The sequence below is a fragment of the Lytechinus variegatus genome, chromosome 1 (assembly GCF_018143015.1).
Source record: "Lytechinus variegatus isolate NC3 chromosome 1, Lvar_3.0, whole genome shotgun sequence".
In the NCBI taxonomy this organism is placed as follows: Eukaryota; Metazoa; Echinodermata; class Echinoidea; order Temnopleuroida; family Toxopneustidae; genus Lytechinus; species Lytechinus variegatus.
Window position 1 is genome coordinate 25239231 of NC_054740.1, and position 6848 is coordinate 25246078.

Below are 6848 nucleotides of genomic sequence, written 5' to 3' on the forward strand. Positions count from 1 at the left end.
GCAGTCAGAGTTGTTGTATCCCCTATGGCGTTTTTGTACAGGGGAAATCTAAACCGCTCAAACCGAAATTACAAGCATGTAGCTCTTTTGCGATGATTTCTACAATCCCTAGTTTTGTGTAAAAATAAGGATACTAATGTCAAGTAATTGTCTTGTTCTTTCCAACCATGTATTTTTCTAGAAATGAATATATTGTAAGGATCTGGAACAAAGTGAGAAAATTAAAGTAATCTTTGAAGGCGATTTTCTCTGGAATGAATTTGCACCGTCGAATGTGCGATATGACGGTACTGATGACCGCCGACAATACATTTATACAGTCTCATTGATAAATAAATGATATCAGTCTTGCTTTATAATCCAATGATTTTCTTGCCATATACAATGTTTGAGTTTGATCAATGAGAACATCAGTTCAGTGGGATGTAATTAACTTCCCGGTAATCAACCCTAATTAGTTCAATTTGTTACCTCATAATTTCACTTCCAATCACGTGGGCTCCCTTGTATCATCATTACAGTTTACGTTACATAAATGCAAAGGAAAGTAAAGCCTTGTTTATAGACCAATGTTTATTCCTTGTTTTTGCATGTGAAAATGTTCATCACATATTAAGCAAAGTTTGAAGAAAGGAATGCAATGCAGACTTGAATATAGATGGAAAAATGGTGGTATTTCTCAATTTGAATTTAGAGAAGTATACTGCATGGCTAGTATTACGGGAGAGATACCACATACAAACTGCCCACACAAGATGCACATTCCCTTGTCTGTGCATGACTCTACATATAGGCAATTTTTAGACTATATGTAGTTTTGGCAATACTCTTTCAGTCCCCATCAATAGTATGTATTGCATTGTAGAAAACAAGGACAAACAGCACAAGAGACACAGGGAAACAAATGTGCCTAGAAAGACACACAAAATAAAGAGACAAACAAACAGAAAGAGACAAAAAAAGAGCAGGAGAGAAGATATCAATTACTGATTTTCATTAAAAACTACTAGGAAGCATGGGAGAATGAATATATTGATTAATTTGTTTCAGGGACAAAGAGGTCCAAGCAGTCTAGAGATTATTGATCTGTTATCACTGTTAATCATAACCTCAATGACCAGATGTATGCCATGTTCACACAAGCTGGGTTATCAATGGTACATTCATAAAAAAGTATACATGTAGTTTAATTTGTACATTTCACAGTACATACATGTGCACAAGTCGTGCCCTTGTTTTCACATCATCACTCAGTCACAGGAATCCATCAACCACAGTATACTCAATACCATGCATTACATGTACTCTTTCAATGTAAATGCAAACCTCATTTACAATTTTCCTGGGATCTGACCTATGCATGTAGTTCTATTTATAATATATCTTTCTATCTGGCGCTTGCATGAGATTCATTGTTCAGTTATTAAAAAAAAATCAATTTTCGCTTTAATAAGACGTTGCTATTTTGTGTGTCTTAGGAAAAAGTGGCTGACCTACAATTAGCCTCTTCGGCTTAGCCTCTTTTGATATTAAATGAACATGAGATTGGGAGATTCAAACCTATGATTTGGTTAAAATTTTGATCATTTGGGGGGATCGGCACATAATATTATGCAACATCCATTATTTTGACCCATGCCTGTTTGGAATGTTGAATTCAAAATAATTAAGGATGATATTCAGAAAACAGAAAATTGTTATCATACTCAAAAATGAAAACTCACATGGCGGTACATTCACATCTGCATAAGATTGCTATCATTGCCTTACAAGACAGATATCAGGTCCCTTCTTACAAAGAGTCAAGATTGATCCAATCAACCTCAGATATAAAAAGCCATCAATGTCATAAATTATCATGCAGGAAATTGGCACAGTGTCTCTTTGGAAATAAAGATATTATTATCAAGACAATGATGCAATCAAGAATATACATTAGAAAAAAAATGAACAGATATACTAGCATGTTCTAGTATGCATTTTCGATGTTGGGGTTGCTGGCTTTCGATAGTTGTGGCTGATCAGATTAATCTATCTTGTTGTAAGTCAGTTCTCACTGTATATTACTACCTTTATTTTGGTATTAAAAAAGTATATTAAACTTTTATCAAAAAGCATTATATATGCATGTTAACAAGCTGGTTATAGTGTAATGAAGAGAAGGATCGACCTGTTTTTTACTTCAAAAGTCATTTTCATTTCATTCATTTGTGTGACAAGATTACTGTCGGTATTTTCTTTTACTATTCTTCCCTTCATGTTTATTTCATATAATACAATCGCCCATCATAATACATGACTTATTGTTAATCCACAGTCAATTATTTTTATCCCTTTCTAATTCTTCTCCCAAATGCTGTCTTCTTCAAGGTACATGAAGATTATTGATGATTGAAAGCTAGACTAATCGAGGAGGACGAAGAAGCTATGACCACCCCATAGCCAATTTATTTCACTTTATTATAATCCTTACCAACTATGAGTGACTGACAGTGTTCAGCTTTTGAAGCATGCAGAAAAAAAAATCAAATAACCCCTCAATATGACAATGGAATGTACCAGGCAGAGCTAATGAATTCTATGTATGACGTAGCAAACCTCTCATCTCATCTCCATCTCCCCCTACTTTAGGACTGACGTTAATGATGAGTGCCGGGTTCTCGCACACCACCATGCATAACGATGCTTGGAGAGGGTCCCCCATACTATAGCTGATGAATTCATAATCAAAATGAGTCCGCAGTGACACATGATGTGTGAGGGCTATGTTTACACAAATCAAATTTGATGATGATTCCGTAGAAGTGCAGCCAAAGTGTGATCATATTAAAGGAAGTGGAGAATTTGTATTGTACTGATGTTAGTACGAAGCAAGATTGGAATTTATTGAGGGCATCTTCAATTGGAATGTTTTAGTGAGTTTTTTTTTTACATATTATTGGGGGGAAAGAAATTGAGAACAAAAATATTTGTTAAAAATGATTTTTCAATCAAAAATAATTTATTTTAGTAATCCGTTTATACCCAGTTAGTGTTAATCTTAAAAAAAATGATATTTTTCCATTCAATTCATATAAATCATATTTTCAACTTTCAAATACAGTATCACTTTGATTACAATATTTATACTTTATGACTTTATCATTCACATTATTCATTCGTCATGTTCATATTACATCTAAATTCAATCTCAAAATCAATAAATGAAATTGAAAGAAAGAAAAAAAAAATGTAGGCCTATCTGACGTCGAATACAACAATCTTAAGTAAGGGATAATAACTGCTAGAGTGAACGAAATCTAATATGCATACATGTAATTGGCATATATTTTGATAACATAGCTCAACAATAAACCGTAATCCACAACCAGATTGTTTCGAATTCAGATTTTTTTCTCAATACAAATTGTATGGCGAGAAGGTTTCAACATTTTTAGCAATGCCACATTGAAGGGAATAGTTTACAGGTGTAATTTGTGAAATCTCTGTGGTCCATGACCAGTCTGGTGGAAAAATTTTTTTTTTAATTTTCTTTCAATATATATTTTGAACCTTTTAAAGGGGAAGTTCACCCTGACAAAAAGTTTATTGTAAAAATAGCAGAAAAAATAATAAAAAATATTGCCGAAGGTTTGAGAAAAATTCATCAACTAATTAAAAAGTTATTAGAATTTCAATTATTTGATTTGTGACGTCATATGCGAGCAGCATTCCTACATAGCGAATGGTAAAAAATCAATGAAATGTCATTTTCTCAGAAAATTGAAAATGGTTTTCACTGTACCTTTTGTATATCAATAGATCAATCATTTCACACCTGATCATGAATAGAAAACAAAATTAAGTCATCAGGAACCATACAAAATTTTAAATTCATGCATTTTATATTACATAACACATGGGGCAGCTGCTCGTTTATGACGTCACAAATCCAAAACTTTGAACTCTAATAGCTCTCTTACTCTTTAACGGATTTTCCTCAAACCTTCACCAATATTTTTTACTATTTTTTCTGCTATGTTTACAACAAAGTTTTTTTCTGGGTGAACTTCCCTTTAAACCCCAAAAGGAAAGTAAAAGTTCTTCATAAATAATTTCAAAGTAAGAGTAAAGTAGATGAAATTAAACAATCATAAAATTCACTTATAAAGAAATTTTGATCCATTGATTAAAAAAAATTGAAAAACATGATTTTTTTTTCTTTTTTTGCATACATCGTACAAAAAAAACCCCCACAGAATTCAAATGAAAAATCACTGCTATATAGTTTCAAGCCCAATCACTTATAATATACTACAAAACATACAGGGTGCTGTTATGGGTGTTTCTAAGAGCACTGTTTTCTGTTTTCCTGGGAACAAAATGAAATATGCATGTGAAACCTTTTTTTTATGTTCTAAGAAATGACAGCAGTACTAATGATTTCCATCAGAAAACAATTAGAAATAATGTTATTATTGTCTCAACTGAAGATCTGCTTTGCATTGACTCATTTGTAGAGTGATAGATTTAAGATTTGAAACTGAATTTGTCTTTAAAATTAGAATGAGAACTTCACACTAACAAATAAGTGAGGGTTTAGTAACAGAGAGTTTTTTACATGAAATGAATACTGGCTTCAATAACACAAAGGTTAGCGATTAATCGCTAATTTGAAAGAACAATTCTGATTGGTTCCTAGTCACTATACTGAGCAAAACGTGCATACAATGATGGTCTTGATTGGCCTTTTTTATTTAGCAATCAATTACTAACCTGGGCTCAACAAAGTCTTACAGTCAGTCACTAAATGACAAAGGCCAATCAAAATTAATTTTGTATGAGCATTTGGATCAAATCACTGATCCATAACCAACCAGAATTGTCCCTTTGTTTGCAACCCAAGGCAAACCTTTGTGTTTTAAAGTTTTGAGAGGTTGATCTTCCTGTGACAAGCAGTATGTTGAATGCTGCCCTCTTGTGGGAAAGTTTATGTTCCGTTAAAGGATTGCAATTGTGAGATTTCCTAAACAATCACTTTTAAAATGCATTTTATTGGATAATGGGGGTTGGCCGGACTTGGCCCTCAAATATATTACACACTAAACAGATGACCAGGAAAAGGTGTAAGAAGTGAAACTTCATCAGCTATTAAACACCTGACACAATGTATGCCGTTTTAAGGCTAAAAATGCAAAAAAAAAATTAGACAGACACAAAGCAAAGGCAAGAGAAAAATAAAAAGGCATGCTTTTTCATTTCATATTCACTCACACTTTAAGGAATCTCTAAATTGTTCTGATTTGGACTAATCTAAATTCTTACGTCCCTTATACATGTAGGCATCATTTAAAGGACAAGTCCACCCCAACAAAAAGTTGATTTGAAAAAAGGAGAAAAATCCAACAAGTAAAACACTGAAAATTTCATCAAAATCGGATGTAAAATAAGAAAGTTATGATATTTTAAAATTTTGCTTAATTTCACAAAACAGTTATATGCACATCCTGGTCGGTATGCAAATTGACAGACTGATGACGTCACCCACTCATTATTTCTTTTGCATTTTATCAAGTGAAATATGAAAAATTCTAATTTTCTCCTCCTTGTCAAGTGAATCAAAGTTTTATTTCTCCCTGAACATGTAGAATTACCATTATCATAACAGTTTATGGTTAAGTTAAGTTTGTCTTTATTGTCAAATTTGTAAAAATTGAAATATTGTATTATTCAAACAATAAAAAACAAAAGAAATAGTGAGTGATGGACATCATCGACTCTCTATTTGCATATCACTGATGGGTCAAAAAAATGTCATAACTTTCTTATTTTACATCCGATTTCGATGAAATTTGCAGCGTTATGTTTGTTTGATTTTTCTCTATCGATTCAAATCAAGAATTTTCTGGGGTGGACTTGACCTTTAAGGGGTATATACACTTATTTGGGGATGAAGTGTACACAAGAATCACAAAGAAAGTAGAAATTTTATATTCTGAAAGATAAGCATTTCGGGGTGCATTTGAAAATCTGCGACCGTGCTACAGTACCCCCCCTCCCTCCCAACAAAACAGTCTCTCCATGATAGAAAATATCTTGGAGATATGAATATGCTAGCCTAGAAATAGCAAACCCGGAAGGAAAAGAACTCATCAGCCCACATCCAGACGGTAAAAGCTGAGAACATAGTAGTCTGCCTTAGGTTGTGTGCTTGTTGCGGGGATTGGATAAAAGCACTTAAGGCCCATTTACACTGTAAAGAATAATCTTGACATCAGAATAAAATTTGAGATGTCACATGCTATGCTAGATTGTGAAATTTTTCATACATGGGCCCCTAACATTAAACTTAGTGATTGATTGTAAGGTTGATTTCTATGATTGACTGAATTGATATATTGTATATGATCAATAGTAAAAATCAGCACCAAGATCGATCGCAAAGCTTTATGTTACAGGGCCTAGATAGGTATTATTTTGATATTGACTTTTTGTGTTTAAAATGCATTGCTTAAAGCTATACACATCTTTGCTACAGGCAGAAAAATTTCCAGTTTTTTTTATTTTGGGGGGCTACTTTTTACAACTTACTGCCTAAATCTGTAACATTGGATAAACTTTAATATTGAGATGTATGGGGATTTCAAGGGCTCCTTTTTTAGGTTTCCATATGTGCTCTTTTGAGCATTTCAGGGGCTAAATCACTCGAAGACCCGTGTAATTCCCCCTGTTTTGTTTTACATGTTTCTTTTAAAAACAAATTTAGACAAAGAGTGATAGAGTCCGTTCTCATTACGCTTTCTAAAACTAGTTTACTGGAAACCGATTCAGGAAACCACTTTGGAAGATCGCTTTGCTAGCGTTCTCAC